Here is a 15,977-nt window from a genome sequence, read left to right as displayed (position 1 = left end):
TCTTATTCTGTCATCTGTACTGTCGTCTTGTTCTGTCGTCCTAACTGTCGTCTTATTCTGTCGTCCTAACTGTTGTCCTGTTCTGTCATCTTATTCTGTCGTCCTAACTGTCATCTTATTCTGTCGTTCTAACTGTTATCTTATTCTGTCGTCCTAACTGTCATCTTATTCTGTCCTCCTAACTGTCATCTTATTCTTTCCTCCTAACTGTCATCTTATTCTGTAGTCCTGTTCTGTCGTTCTAACTGTCATCTTATTCTGTCCTCCTAACTGTCATCTTATTCTGTCGTCCTGTTCTGTCGTTCTAACTGTCATCTTATTCTGTCATCTGTACTGTCGTCTTGTTCTGTCATCCTAACAGTCATTTCATATTTGACTAGGCTGCTTTAGGAACTGTCTGCAAATTTACCTCACAGTACAAAACGAAGTACAATAATTCATTCAAATTAATGTTCACAGGACTATAGTAAATGCCTTGTGGCAAACTGGCTAAATATATTTTGCCAATGTCTCACCTTAGACAATACTTCCAACATCTCCCTTACAGTCTGTACAGTACACAAATATTTTCATGAAAAAATTAGGCTACTGTATTTTTTTTCTCTTCATGTTACAAAGGTTGTAGGTTGTAGAAGACTGACTTATTACAGGTGAAATTTTGCCAATACCTGCTTTACTGCAATTCACCAAAAAGGCTTTTTCATGTTCCAAAGGTTGTAGTATATTCCTAGATACAAGACTGAATTACTACGTGTGAGATTTTGCCAAAACCTCCCATCATATATGTACAGTACACAATTATTTTCATAAAAATTACTGTAGTACATCCTTTGGAACATGAAAAAAAACTATTGGTAAATTACTAGTGGGCAAAACTCACAAAATATAAGACAACCTTTGGAACATGATAAAACTCTCTTGGTGAATAACTGTAGGTTTTTTAAAAAACGATTTGTGTACTGTACATACAGTAAGGGAGATATTGGCAAACTCTCACCTGTAGTAAGTCAATCTTGTAAATAAGAAAACACTACAAACTTTTTCTAAAAATATTTCTGCACTGTACATACAGTAAGGGAGATATTGGCAAACTCTCACCTGTAGTAAGTCAATCTTGTAAATAAGAAAACACTACAAACTTTTTCTAAAAATATTTCTGCACTGTACATACAGTAAGGGAGATATTGGCAAACTCTCACCTGTAGTAAGTCAATCTTGTAAATAAGAAAACACTACAAACTTTTTCTAAAAATATTTCTGCACTGTACATACAGTAAAATAGATATTGGAAAATCTCACCTGTAGAAAGTCAGTCTTGTAACTAGGACTGTATTACAAGCATTAGAACATGAACAAACCCTTTTGGTAAATTACAGTAGTTTTTTTCTAAGAATATTTGTGTACTGTATGTACAGTAAGGGAGGTATTGGCAAAATCTCACCTGTAGTAAGTCAGTTTTGTAACTAAGAGTGTACTACAACCTTTGGAGCATAAAAAAAAACAGTTTGATAAATTACTTTATTTTTTTCAAAAAATATTTGTGTACTGTACATACAGTAAAGGAGATATTGGCAAAATATCACCTGTAGTAAGCCAGTCTCATAACTAGGAATGTACTACAACCTTTGGAGCATAAAAAAACCTATTGATAAATTACTTTATTTTTTTCAAAAAATATTTGTGTACTGTACATACAGTAAAGGAGGTATGAGCAAAATTTCACAAATTATAAGTCAGTCTTGTAACTGCAAATGTACTACAACCTACAAAAAAAACTTTGTGTACAGTCGTTTTTATGAAATTAATTGTGTACTGTACATATGACGAGAGATACTGCCAAAATATCACATGTCAGTATCTAGGAACATACTACAACCTTTGGGACATGAAAAAGCCTTTTTTGGTGAATTACAGTCATTTTTTTTCTAAACATTAATTTGAATGAATTATTATACTTCGTTTTGTACTGTGAGGTAAATTTGCAGACGGTCCCTAAGGCAGCCTAGTCGAATATGAAATGTGAAACTAACTTTACGACATTAAGCACAGCAGAATAAGATGACAGTTAGAACGACAGAACAAGACGATGGTAAAGAGGACATAATAAGATGACAGTTAGGATGGCAGTAAAGACGACAGTAAGGATGACAGAACAAGATGATTGTTAGGACGACAGAACAGGACGACAGTTAGGACGACAGAACAAGACGACAGTTAGGACGACAGAATAAGATGACTGTTAGGACGACAGAACAGGACGACAGTTAAGAGGACAGAACAAGATGACAGTACAGATGACAGAATAAGATGACTGTTAGGACGACAGAACAAGATGACAGTAAGGACGACAGAATAAGATGACAGTTAGGATGACAGAACAAAACGACAATAAGGACGACAGTAATTAAATGACAGAGAAAAAGCAGGCAGGACGACAGATTAAGACGACGTCAACAGACAACATACACGCCTACATATCCTCTCAGGGTCAACTGTCTGTCAATTCTAAGAATGTTAATTTCCTGGTTAAGGGAAATAACTTTCTTACTGTACAACTCTACACAAAGCCTGTAGCATAAATCTGCATGATTAGGGACAGAATAAGATGACTGTTAGGACGACAGAACAGGACGACAGTTAAGAGGACAGAACAAGATGACAGTACAGATGACAGAATAAGATGACTGTTAGGACGACAGAACAAGATGACAGTAAGGACGACAGAATAAGATGACAGTTAGGATGACAGAACAAAACGACAATAAGGACGACAGTAATTAAATGACAGAGAAAAAGCAGGCAGGACGACAGATTAAGACGACGTCAACAGACAACATACACGCCTACATATCCTCTCAGGGTCAACTGTCTGTCAATTCTAAGAATGTTAATTTCCTGGTTAAGGGAAATAACTTTCTTACTGTACAACTCTACACAAAGCCTGTAGCATAAATCTGCATGATTAGGGACTCCAGTTATGAGCAAACAATGAACAACGTCAAGTGTGATACAAGTCAAACTTTATTAACTACATAAACACTTAAACTAGTCTAACATACTAGAAAAACACTTAAACCGGTCTAACATACACATAAACACTTAAACTAGTCTAATCTAAGCATGGTAATTTTCAAATGGACTTGAATCGAAATTACTTAAGATTCTCAGGACCCTAATATATATTGATTTAAACTGAGCTGGATGTTGACATCACCGAATTCAATGATGAACTGTCTTTAACTGAAAAATGAGTGTTTACTATTGTCATTTTGCATTATTGACACTATTTTCTTAATTAATGCTGTTCAGTTGCTTTGACACAATCTGTATTGTTAAAAGCACTATATAAATAAAGGTGACTTGACTTGACTTGACTTGACTTAAATATAGCTAACAAAATATATATTTTGTGTTTGATTGGTCCAGACGCTACAGGGCATTGAAGGCCCAAAGAAGAGTTTGCTAGCATAATAGCGTCAATTATCCATTTGGAAAGTCTCTGCTTCGTAACCGGACAACCTTTGGTGCGGCCACTGAAGCACACAAACAGCTGATGCGACTGCCTGAACGGGGAGGAACGCTCAACATAGACTTTCAGTGCCCTGACGGGGCAGAGAAAATTCAACTCTTGGTCTTGCTCCAAAGGAGGAAGCGCCGATAGAGTTATTACCTGTGCTTTAAATGGAGTAGAGAGCACTTTAGGTACATAGCCATGCCTTGGTTTCAGGACGACCTTAGAGTTGTTGGGCCCGAATTCGAGGCAGGTGGGGCTCACTGATAGCACCTGCAGATCTCCCATACGCTTTACCGATGCTAATGCTAGAAGCAGAGCAGTCTTAAGTGTCAGGGGACGAAGGTCAATGGACTGTAGTGGACTCTTCAGAGCCCTCAACACCGTGGGCAGATCCCATGTAGGGACAGTGGCGTGCGAGGCGGGTTGAGCCTTCTAGACCCCTTCAGAAAATGAACAACCAAGTTGTTTCTGCCCACCAATTGGCCAGCTATAGGGGCGTGAGAAGCTGTTACGCCTGCTACATAGACCTTAAACGTGGAAGGGGAATGGCCCTTATCCAACAGCTCTTGCAGGAAGGACAATATCAGAGATATGTCGCATGAGATTGGGTCTGCACCGCGGGCTGTAGACCAGGCGGAGAAGACATCTTGTATTTAAGATTTAGACAATTTAAGGCATCTTGTAGACGGTGCTCTAGCCTGAGAGATTGTGTTCAACACATTCTCGGGGAGGTTTGCAAGTTCCCATTGAGAGGCCAAAGGTGCAGAGCCCACAGCTCGGGCTGGGGGTGCCATATCGTTCCGTTCGCCTGAGAGAGGAGGTCCTGTCTCAGGGGAATGGGCCACGGTATTGGCCGCAAATCAGTTAGCCGCAAATCGTGGCCGCAAATCAGTGCTGGTTCCTCCAGAGCAGGGCCACCAACAGCGGGGCTCTGTTCCCTACTCGCCTGATCACCTGTGGGATCAGAGCGTTCAGGGGAAAAGCGTAAAAGAGGAGGTTGGGCCAGTCGTGGGCCAACGCGTCCCTGTCCTTCGAAAAGTAAGTTGGGCAATGAGAGTTGTCTTCTGAGGCGAAGAGGTCGACCTCTGCCCTGCCAAAGATCTCCCAGATTTTCTGAACCATTTGAGGGTGGAGCGTCCACTCCTCCGAAGGGGCAAAACACGGTGAGTGAGTTTCATGCATGGGCGCCGCCCACGCTGAAGCAGCACTCATTGAGACGGAATGTTCTCATTGCGAGGATATGAGTCTCGCCTCTCTGCGCTTGCGGAAAGCCTTTCCGGAGGTCCATGACGAGATCACCAGGTCTTGGCGTGCCCCCTACTCGGCCCACCTTCGTGCCTCATCTTCGTCCGCTTTCCAAAGTGTGCTTTCTCCAGTACAGAGAACCACTTATCTGGGCGTGGTGTGGAATTTGACCACGATGTAGGCACGTATGTCTCCGAGGGGAAACCCGCTTCGCATACTCGGTGCCTACGTGCCTTAGACATGTGAAGGAAACCTTGGTTCTTATGTCAGGTCCTGGTGCTAGGAGCTCCTGGTCGCCGCATATGCTAGCGACGGATGCATCTTTCACCGGTTGGGAGTGGTCATCAGTGGCTGCTTGGCCCGCGGCCTATGGAGCGGCCGCCATCTCACGTGGCACATAAGTTGACTGGAGATGCTGGCCGTGTTTCTAGCTTTGAAACACTTCCTCCCAGGCCTAAGAAATCGCTATGTGTTGGTGCGCACCGACAACACAGCAGTGGTCTCTTATATATGTGGGGGCAGACATCCTGTCGAGGCAGGGGCCGAGGCCTGGGGAATAGATTCACCCGAGGGGTGAAGCAGACTTGGAGAGTCTTTGGCCAGGCTCAGGTGGACTTGTTTTCGACTCAGATGATATCACACGGTCCCCTCTGGTTCTCTCTCTGACTCATCCAGCTCCACTGAGGCTGGATGCCATGGTACAGACGTGGCCGAGGCTTCATCTGTACACCTTTCCCCCGATTGTTCTGCTCCCGAGAGTTCTAGAGAGAGTGCACTGGAACAAGGTCAGTCAACTGCCAGTAGCCCCGTTCTGGCCGGGACGAGTATGGTTCTCGGACCTGATTCCTCTCCTCGACGGCGCTCCATGGGAGATTCCCATCAGGAGAGATCTCCTCTCTCAGACGGAGGACGCGCCCCCGCCCGGAGCTGTGGAAGCTGTGGGTGTGGCCTCTGAGGAGGCACAACTCATAACTTCTGGTCTCTCAACCGAGGTTGTTGAGACCATTCTCCATCCAGAGCTCCCTCTATGAGGAAACTGTACTTCTTGGTGCGGAGACAAACAGCTTGACCCAGCTAACTGCCCGTTTGGTACAGTTCTGGAGTTCCTGCAGGCCTGTTTATCCACAGGGTTGACCCACTCCACCCTAGAGGTCTTCGTGGCAGCCATTGCGGCCTACCACGCCCCACTCGGTGGCCATTCAGTGGGAAGACACCCTCTTCGTACACGTTTCCTCCGCGGTGCCGAGGCCTCCGCCCAGAGAAGCTTATGCTAAGTGGTGGATCAGGATGCTATTCCATAGCCTTGAGCCCTCTGATCTCCCCTCTCCTTCGGGGGTCAAGGCTCACTCCTCCAGAAGTTGGCCTTCGGGACGGCGGGCCCCGCCTACTTTGGCCATTCCTGGCTCCCTTTTCTCTCTTGCCTTATTTGTCTCTTCCACAATAGGCAGGGATTTGCAAGCCTGGCGGTGTAGGCATTCTTGTTCCCGTAGCGTTTCGACGCAGCTTATGTAACCATGGTTCCCCGAAGGGAACGAGACGCTGCGTCTCAGGGCCATACTTCCGGCATCCTTGCCAGCGCTTGCTTCACTCCTAGAAGCTGACGCCGGTTTCACCGCACGTGCTTTTATGCTTCCTGGTCGCTACGTCACCCCGCCCGTGACGTCTCGCCTATCCATTGGACATATTACACATGTGATTCACAGCGTGGTCACGCTGGAGGCTTTCCCGTAGCGTTTCGACGCAGCGTCTCGTTTCCTTCGGGGAACTATGGTTCCCTTTCAGTCAGTCACGTTTCGTGACTGACGAATTGGGATCTCGCCCGAGAGTATAAAAGGAGAGAATCGCTTCGGAGCCGAGCCTTCTACTAGGACGAATCTCCGCGAGTGTCTGCAAAGAAACAGCCTAGCGTTGGTGTTACGGTGCGTCAGCGGGGGTTGCCATTCAGTGCTGCTCATCTTCGGCGTGCTGCAGCTTCCATTCCCGTGGGCGCTTCAGCGCTCTCTCTAAAAGTGTTTCCATTTTTCTAAAAGAGCAAATATCTAAAAGAGCTCCACGAGCAAGGGGCGTCTTTTTAAAGATGGCTTCCCGCTCGTGCGTTTCTGGATGTGGTCGCTTCCTGGCTTCATCTGACGGTCATGATCGCTGTGTCTCGTGCTTGGGCTTGCAGCAAGCTGATGCAGCGCTCATGGATGAGTCATGTTCTCAGTGTGGGAACATGACCATCGTGGTGTTGTGGTCTAGATGCCTCCTCATTAAACGGGGGGGTATCCCCCTTGCCATGCCCCATTCTAGATCCTCCGGTTCTCGGAGGGCTACTTCGGTTCATGGTCAGGGAGATCTGAGGATCACGGTGAGAGCTTCCCTGTCGAGTACGTCTCTGCGGGCCTCTCATTCCTCTAGCACCATCGCACCGCCTGGGGTTCCCGGACGAGTTTACTGGTTTCTCGGACAGGGCGGGGGCCCAGCATCTCGTGCGGAGTGCAGGCAGATGACAGGATGTCAATCGCTGCATCGGAGGGCGAGCTAGGCTCTGGAGATGAGGATTCGGCTGCGCTGCCTCCGTCAGGAAGAGTAGTGTTGCCCGAGTCAGATCCAGAGCTGACTGCTATGCTTTTCCCGGGCCGCCGAGGGCGTTGGGCTGCACTGGAGGCCTCCTCCTTCTCCCGAACGCTCGAGGCTGAACGATTGGTTCCTGGGGGCGCAAGCTGGTCGTTGGCAGCTGCCTCCAGTTCCATTCTTCCAGTGCATGAGGAGGTTACTAAGTCTTGAAAGGCACCTTTTTGTGCCCGAAACAGACTTGGTGCCTCCTCCGTCCTCACCACCCTCGATGGTGGGGCGGCCCAAGGGTATGTGGACATCCCCCCAGTCGAGCGCGCTATTGCCATGCAGCTCTGCCCGCAAAGCGCCACCGCCTGGAGGGGTAGTCCGCGCCTTCCGTCCAGGGCCTGTAAGTTCTCGTCCGCTCTGACGGCTAAGGCTTACAGTGCTGCTGGACAGGCCGCTTCCACCCTGCACGCCATGGCCCTCCTGCAAGTTCACCAGGCCAAAGCGTTGAAGCAGTTGCATGAGGGTGGTGCTGACCCAGGTGGGCTGCAGGAACTGCGCACTGCGACGGACCTCGCTCTTAGGGCGACGAAAGTCACAGCGCGGGCCCTGGGTCAGACGATGTCCACATTGGTGGTCCAGGAGCGCCACCTATGGCTGACCTTGGCGGATATGAGGGAGGCCGACAAGCATCGCTTCCTGGACTCCCCGATCTCCCAGGCAGGCCTGTTCGGCGAAGCGGTGGAAGGCTTTGCCCAACAGTTCTCCACCGCGCAGAAGAAGACGGAGGCGTTTCAACACATCCTGCCCCGGCGGTCTGCTGCTGTCGCACCGCCAGCTGCAGCCCCTCTGTCTGCTCGTCGCCGACGGTGCCCTCCTGTGGCCTCCACCTCCGCTCCGGCGCGGCCACAGCAGCAGCCTTCACAATGGCCGCAGCATGGAGCTGGCCGCAGGAAACCGGCGCAGCCCGCCTCCGCCCCTGCCAAGCCCGTGAGGGGCCAGGGCAGGCGGTGTCCCTGGGACGGGCGACCCGGAGTTCTTGGATCCTGCTCTTCAGGAGATGGTGACCGCACCACTCCTTCCCCCGGAGGAGGGCCGGGTGGAGAATCCTTTGTTCCCGTTTTGTTCTGTTCCGTTACTGGCTACCCAGCCAGTGGTACCCAAAACTTCAATATAAGAGCAGTTTCCTTTGTCTCCGGGTCCCAAGAGGGCGAGGATGGCGGTGCACGAGACCCAGTCTCCACACAGCCGTCCCCCTCTCCTTTCGCCGATGGGCAGCAGGGTCCGGTTCAGGGACGCTACGCCTCCTCACGAGCCCCCTGCCCAGCCATGGAGCCAGGTAAGTGGCGCGCCGCGCACTCAGACCCCACCCTGGGACGCACTGCCTCCCGGGTTGGGTCCCTGTGTTCCACTTCGCTGCCCCACTGCGGGTACGTCGGTGGTTCTCCTAGTCCCACTTGTTCGGTCGCTGGGGGTCTGGTTAGCGCTCCCCAGGCCGTCTCGCTGGCTCATGAGAACCATCAGACTCAGCTACGCGATTCAATTCGCCCGGCGCCCTCCCAAGTTCAGGGGCATTCGGTTCACCTCTGTGCTGGACAGGGATGCTCCTGTCTTGCATGCAGAGATCGCGGTCCTGCTAGCGAAAGACGCGATACAGCCGGTCTCTCCAGCCAAGATGAGGTCAGGTTTTTACAGCCCGTACTTCATCGTACCCAAGAAAGGTTACGACCAATCCTGGACCTGCGCATGCTGAACCGGGCCCTTCACAAGCTCCCATTCAGGATGTTGACGCAGAAACGCATTTTTCAATGCGTCCGTCCTTTCGATTGGTTCGCAGCGATCGACCTCAAGGACTTTCATGTCTCGATTCTCCCTCAACACAGACTTCGCTTTGCGTTCGAAGAGCGAGCATATCAGTACAAGGTCCTCCCCTTCGGGCTATCCCTGTCGCCTAGTGTCTTCATCAAGGTCGTGGAGGCAGCCCTCGTTTCATTGAGGGAAGCTGGCATTCGCATACTGGCCTAGTCTCGAGCGCAGTTGTGCGAACACAAGGACACGGTGCTCAGTAACCTCAGCCGGTTGGGGCTTTGGGTCAACTGGGAAAAGAGCAAACTCTCCCCAGTGCAGAGGATCTCTTTTCTCGGCATGGAGCTGGAATCGATCAACCTCTCAGCACGTCTCTCAGTAGAGTAACGTCGAACATGACTGACGGAAAGGGAACGTCTCGTTTACTTGTGTAACCCTCGTTCCCTGAAGGAGGGAATGGAGACGTTACGTCCCGTCGCCGCAGTTGCTGTACCACCGCTGTACGGCCGGGGCGCGTAGTCTCGGCTCCTCAGCGAAAAACTGATGTGCGTTGCACGCGCTCTCCTTTTATACCCGCGCTACGGGGTGGGGTGCACATGGCGAAACACGCACGCCAACTGGCATTGGCTTGTTTAGTTAACACTCGAAGGCGATTGGGCTCTCAGGCGAGATCCCAATTCGTCAGTCACGACTGACGTAACGTCTCCGTTCCCACCTTCAGGGAAAGAGGGTTACACAAGTAACCGTGACGTTACATATGTAACCTGGAGACGATCTCTTCCATCTTTATTTGACTCTGTGACTCTAGCACTCTCTATTCTATTTCTATTCTTAAAAAAAACACTAGCTTCTCTAATCTTTTTGTATTCTATCTATTTGTTTTATTTTTATTTATTATGAAATTAACAAAAGCAAAAAAAAAAAAGAATCTAACACTAGCTTGCTCTATTCTTTTTATATTCTATCAATTTTCTTTTTATTTATTATAGCGGGTAAAATAAGTATTAAACACACCATCATTTTTCTCAGTAAATATATTTCTAAAGGTGCTGTTGACATGACATTTTCACCAGATGTCGTTACCTAACACAACAACCAAAGTAATCCATACATACAAAGAAAACAATGCAAATAAGTTCAGAAATTAAGTTCTGTGTAATAAAATGGAATGACCCAGGGAAAAAGTATTGAACACACTTCCTGAAATTTATTTAATACTTCGTACAAATGCCTTTGTTGGTAATGACAGCTTCAAGACGCCTCCTGTATGGAGAAACTAGTCGTATGCATTGCTCAGGTGTGATTTTGGCCCATTTTTCCACACCAGCAGTCTTTAAATCTTGAAGGTTCCATGGGCCTCTTCTATGAACTCTAATCTTTAGTTCTTTCCATAGATTTTCTATTGGATTCAAGTCAGGTGATTGGCTGGGCCATTCAGCAGCTTTACTTTCTTTCTCTGAAACCAAATGAGAGTTTCCTTGACTGTGTGTTTGGGATAATTGTCTCACTGGAATGTCTCATTTCATCTTCGTCATCCTGGTAGATGGCTGTAGTTATTTATTAAGAATGTCTCGGTACATTTTTCTATTCATCCTTCCTTCAATTATATGAATTTTGCCAGTGCTACACCATGATGTTTTGGGGTGATGTGCAGTGCCATTTGATCTCCAAACATGGTGTGTATTATGGCATCCAAAGAGTACAATTTTTGTCTCATCTGATCAGACTATATTCTCCCAGTATTTTACAGGATTGTCTAAATGTTGTGCAGCAAACTTTAAACGAGCTTCAACATGCTTTTTCTTCAGCAATAGAGCCTTGCATGGTGAGCATGCATACAGGCCACGACGGTTGAGTGCATTACTTACTTATTGTACTTATTATTTTCTTTGAAACAATTGTGCATGCTAATTCCAGGTCTTTCTGAAGCTCTTCACAAGTGATCCTTGGCTCTTGGACAACTCTTCTGATAATTATTTTCACTCCTCTGTCAGAAATCATGCGAGGAGAACCTGGTTGTGGCCGGTTTATGGTGAAATGATGTTCTTTCCACTTCCGGATTATGGCCCTAACAGTGCTCACTGGAACATTCAGAAGTATATAAATCCTTATGTAACCAATGCCATCAGTATGTTTTGCAACAATAAGGTTATGAAGGTCTTGAGAAAGCTCTTTGCATTTACCCATCATGAAATGTTTCTTGTGTGACACATTGGTCATGAGACACTTTTTTATAGGCCATCAGTTGGGACTGAACATGGCTCCGGAGGGTGAACAAAGGCCTCCTGTAGCGAATTGATGCATTTTTGTAAGAAACGCCGACATCTTACATCCTCCCAGAGCTGCTTCCGTGTACAACTGTCGGCGCAAGCTAGATTAAAGTGATTATTATGTTTTGAATATGGATATTTTTCTTACAAAAATGCATGGATTTGCTACAGGAGGCCTTTGTTCACCCCCCGGAGCCATGTGAGGCACTTTTTATTATGGATGGATGCGCTTTATTTAACTTATTTTGGACTGATGAACTGCAACACCCGCTGACTGCCAATAAACAGCTGGGAAGATCAAAGTCAATTTTTAATATAACTCCTATTGGATTAATCTGAAATAAAGAAGTCATATACACCTAGGATGGCTTGAGGGTGAGTAAATAATGGGCTAATTTTAATTTTTGGGTGAACTATCCCTTTAAGCTAACTAAGCCTTGTTATAGCACTTGCATATAATTGCTGTTTTGTTGATTTTGATTGCTTCCATTGTCCTCATTTGTAAGTCGCTTTGGATGAAAGCGTCTGCTAAATGACTAAATGTAAAATGTGTATGTGTGTGTGTGTGTGTGTGTGTGTGACCCTGGACCACAAAAACAATTCATAAGGGTACATTTTTTGAAATTGAGATTTTTACATCAACTGAAAGCTGAATACATAAGCTTTCCATTGATGTGTACTAAGTTTTGATATATTTACGATAGGAAATTTATAAAATATCTTCATGGAACATGATATTTACTTAATATCCTAATGATTTTTGGCATAAAAGAAAAATCAATAATTTTGACATAGTGCATTGTTGGCTATTGCTACAAATATACCCCTGCTACGTATGACTGGTTTTGTGGTCCAGGGTCACACATATATAAAATATATACATAATGTATGGCAATACATCCTTTGTTATGGGTGTAAAAAAAAAGCTTTGGTCTATAAAAAAAGAGTGAATGTGTTGTCCACTAAGTGTTTGAAGGGATTCAGTCCACAATGCTGATTCTGGAGCTATAACTGCTCCTGTCAGTGTTGATGAAAGCAGAACAGCCAGACTGTAGGTGACAGGGCAAAGCACAGCTACCTGAGTTCATCAAAGATGGAGCTCTAAAGATTGGAGGCATCTTCGCACTTTACACAGGCTATGCAGGGGTGATTCCAAAGTTTACCCGATTGCCTCCTCAACCAAAATGCAAGGAGTATGTGTGTCTTCAATGCAAATTGTTATCATAGTACAAACCCGATTCCAAAAAAGTTGGGACACTGTACAAATTGTGAATAAAAACAGAATGCAATGATGTGGAAGTTTCAAATTTCAATATTTTATTCAGAATACAACATAGATGACATATCAAATGTTTACTGTCCCACCTTTTTTGGAATGTGTAGCTCTCATGAAATCCAAAATGAGCCAATATTTGGCATGACATTTCAAAATGTCTCACTTTCAACATTTGATATGTTATCTATATTCTATTGTGAATAAAATATAAGTTTATGAGATTTGTAAATTATTCCATTCCTTTTTTACTCACAATTTGTACAGTGTCCCAACTTTTTTGGAATTGGGTTTGTATATTGTAATGTGTAGGGTTGAATAATGCATTGATGTGTTTTGCTTAAAAAGAAGCAGTTCTTGCTTCTATGTGCTCCTTTTTCTGCTCTTCCTCTAACAAAAAATGGTCTCTTTATATAAATTATAGGGAAGTTAAATTTGCATGCACTATGATCTTCGCAAAAGAGGAAATAAATAAAAACCCAAATATACTCCCAAACCACACACTGGGGTATGAAATCTTCAATGCCTGTTAATTAATATTCTTCAGTCAGCACTTTCACTTTGCAATGGACAAGATGTCGTCTTTGATGAATTATACTGCACCAAGGCCGATACTGTACAGGATATAATAAGTAATTGAGGATCCACTCCAACCATTGGGTTTGCTAGAATAACTGTCCGATTCCACCGTGGTAAGATGTCATCCAATTATATATTGTGACGAGTCGGCTGCCTCCCCCTAATTATCAGCATCACCCCGTCCCTTAATCGCCGCACTTCGCCAGGCTCCCGACATGAGTGGGTGCGTGAGAGAGGAGGGGCGCTGAAATAGCCAGGGCTGGCGGCGTTTGATGGGGCTCACCTGAACCGAATGTAGCCTCATCACCGCCGCTGTTTAAATGCCAAGCGCACCTCACCTTGGGAGACCGGTCTCTTCCCTGTGCATGCACGCTGGTGTCCTCGTGGGTCCAGGAAGGGTGCATAGAGGGACTCTTGTGAGTCGTGAGCTGCCGGACCGCGGTCCGGACGAGAACCAGTTACACGGCCGTCAGGCCAGGATGCCGGGCCGTCCCTTCCCTAGTCCCTTTGCACGCCATGGGCATCGAGAAGGATGCAGTCGCTGGAAGAAGCCACCGCCTCGCGCACAGGACTAGAGAGGGGAACGCGTGCGGCCGCCAGACTCCACCTCTTACCTGGACCCTTCCTTCCTGACCACTGCCCTTCACAAACCCCGCAGCACGACGAGGACACCAGATCCCCTATTTATTTTGGACACTTGAATCCCTTTTTTCTGGACACTTTGTTTATTTTCTGTTAATAACAAATACCCACTGTGTCTGTCGTTTGGTCGTCCCGCCACAATATGCATTAAGTTTACTATTATTATGCTGGTATATATGAATATATATATATGAAGAGTTTGATTCCAAAACGCAATAAATGCCATCTTTAAAAATAATTTAGTTTCTGCCATAATCAGTATTGTATCTGGTCGGTATTGAAAAGTCCATTTTTAATTTTACACAAAATGTGATATCCGCCAAGTTATTCTGTCATGTTTTCTCCCTTTATTTCCAAACCGCGACAAGCGCCAGTTTCCCTTTTCTGCAGAATGCTACATATCCACTCAACCAATCAGAACACACCATTCCACGCACTGTAAACGGTAGCAACCAATCACCGCGCACCATTCCATGCACTGTAAACGGTAACAACCAATCACAGCGCACCACTCCACACACTCTAGACAGTAATGGCGGCGCTTTAAATACACACAGCATCCTAGTTTTCCTCGTCTATTTTGTACTTGTACTCTTTTTGTGCTTTCTCACACAGAACAACCTCCTGGATAGCTGCACTCGAGTCCCATACACCGCACGACCCTGAGTGTCCCTATGAGCAGAAGCATAGACAGAACAAACCAGCAGGAGGAAGTACTGCCATCTTCCTCCTTTTATTCTGAACACAGAATAAGAACTTACACAGGCAAGGCCATATCAAACTACAGACCGGTTTCCCTTCTACCTTTCATTGCAAAAACACTTGAACGAGTTGTTCAATTAAGTCTCAGCCTTTATCACACAGAACAACCTCCTGGACAGCAACCAATCTGGCTTCAGAAGTGGACATTTGACCGAGACTGCCTTGCTTTCAGTTGTTGAAGCCATAAGACTGGCAAGAGCGGCTTCCAAATCTTATATACTTATTTTGCTGGATCTGTCTGCTGCTTTTGATACGGTGAACCACCAGATTCTAATCAGAGCGTGCCAGCTGCAACTCATTTGCACTGCCTTTATATAGGGCTCTGTTCATTGTGTGTTTGTCGGTTCATTAACTTATGTCCTGTCTCTCTGTCAGCTCATTGTTCCAGTTCTCGTTCAGCCTGTCGAGGATCGTTCTGCAATCCTCGGATTCATCTGCACTGGATCGGAGATCCCTCACGGTCACTAGAGCATGCTGTCTGATGTCCGGTGAGGCTCATGATTGCGGTCTTTTCCAGCTGTTCTCTCTGGTTATTGTTTCGCAATAAACCTCGTTGCACTCGCACTTGGATCTCGAGACTCCTCATTGTGACAGTTCTATCCAGGCTGGACTATTGCAATGGTCTCTTGGCAGGTCTTCCAACCACTTCTATCAAACCTCTACAATTAATCCAAAATGCCGCTGCAAGAATAATCTTTAATGAGCCGAAAAGAACGCATGTCACACCTCTGTTCATCAATTTGCACTGGCTACCAGAAACTGCTCGCATTAAAATTCAAGGCATTAATGTTTGCCTACAAAACCACCACTGGCTCTGCACCCATTTACCTAAATTAATTATTTTAGCGTTATGTTCCCCCTAGAAGCTTGTGTTCTGCAAGTGAACGGCATATTATTGTGCCATCTCAAAGAGATCACTTTCAATGACTTTTTCATTAACTGTTCCCTCCTGGTGGAATGACCTGCCCAAATCAATCCTAGCAGCTGAGTCCTTAACCATCTTCAAGAAACGACTAAAAACACATCTGTTCCACTTTTATTTGACCCTCTAACTCTAACACTTTCTATTCTATATTAATTCTACTTTATATTTATCTTCTTTTTTTTTTTTTTTTAAACAACAAAAAAACAAACAAACACTAGCTTTCTATTTTTTCTATTCTATCTACTTGTTTTTCTTTGTGTAAGTATGTGTGTGTGTGTGTGTGTGTGTGTATAATATTTTATATATATATATATATATACAGTGGGTACAGAAAGTATTCAGACCCCCTTAAATTTTTCACTCTTTGTTATATTGCAGCCATTTGCTAAAATCATTTAAGTTAATTTTTGTCCTCAT

At 45.7% G+C, this 15,977-nt stretch overlaps 1 pseudogene; it reads left to right on the top strand.

The window, feature by feature from the left end:
* The first annotated feature begins 13,017 nt into the window (after positions 1-13,017).
* Positions 13,018-15,977, top strand: part of LOC107564258 (extracellular calcium-sensing receptor-like) — a 10,813-nt pseudogene continuing 7,853 nt past the window's right edge.

Source organism: Sinocyclocheilus grahami, unplaced genomic scaffold, assembly GCF_001515645.1.
Source record: "Sinocyclocheilus grahami isolate Dianchi unplaced genomic scaffold, SAMN03320097.WGS_v1.1 scaffold920.1, whole genome shotgun sequence".
Lineage (NCBI taxonomy): Eukaryota > Metazoa > Chordata > Actinopteri > Cypriniformes > Cyprinidae > Sinocyclocheilus > Sinocyclocheilus grahami.
This window is presented reverse-complemented; position numbering and strand designations above follow the sequence as displayed.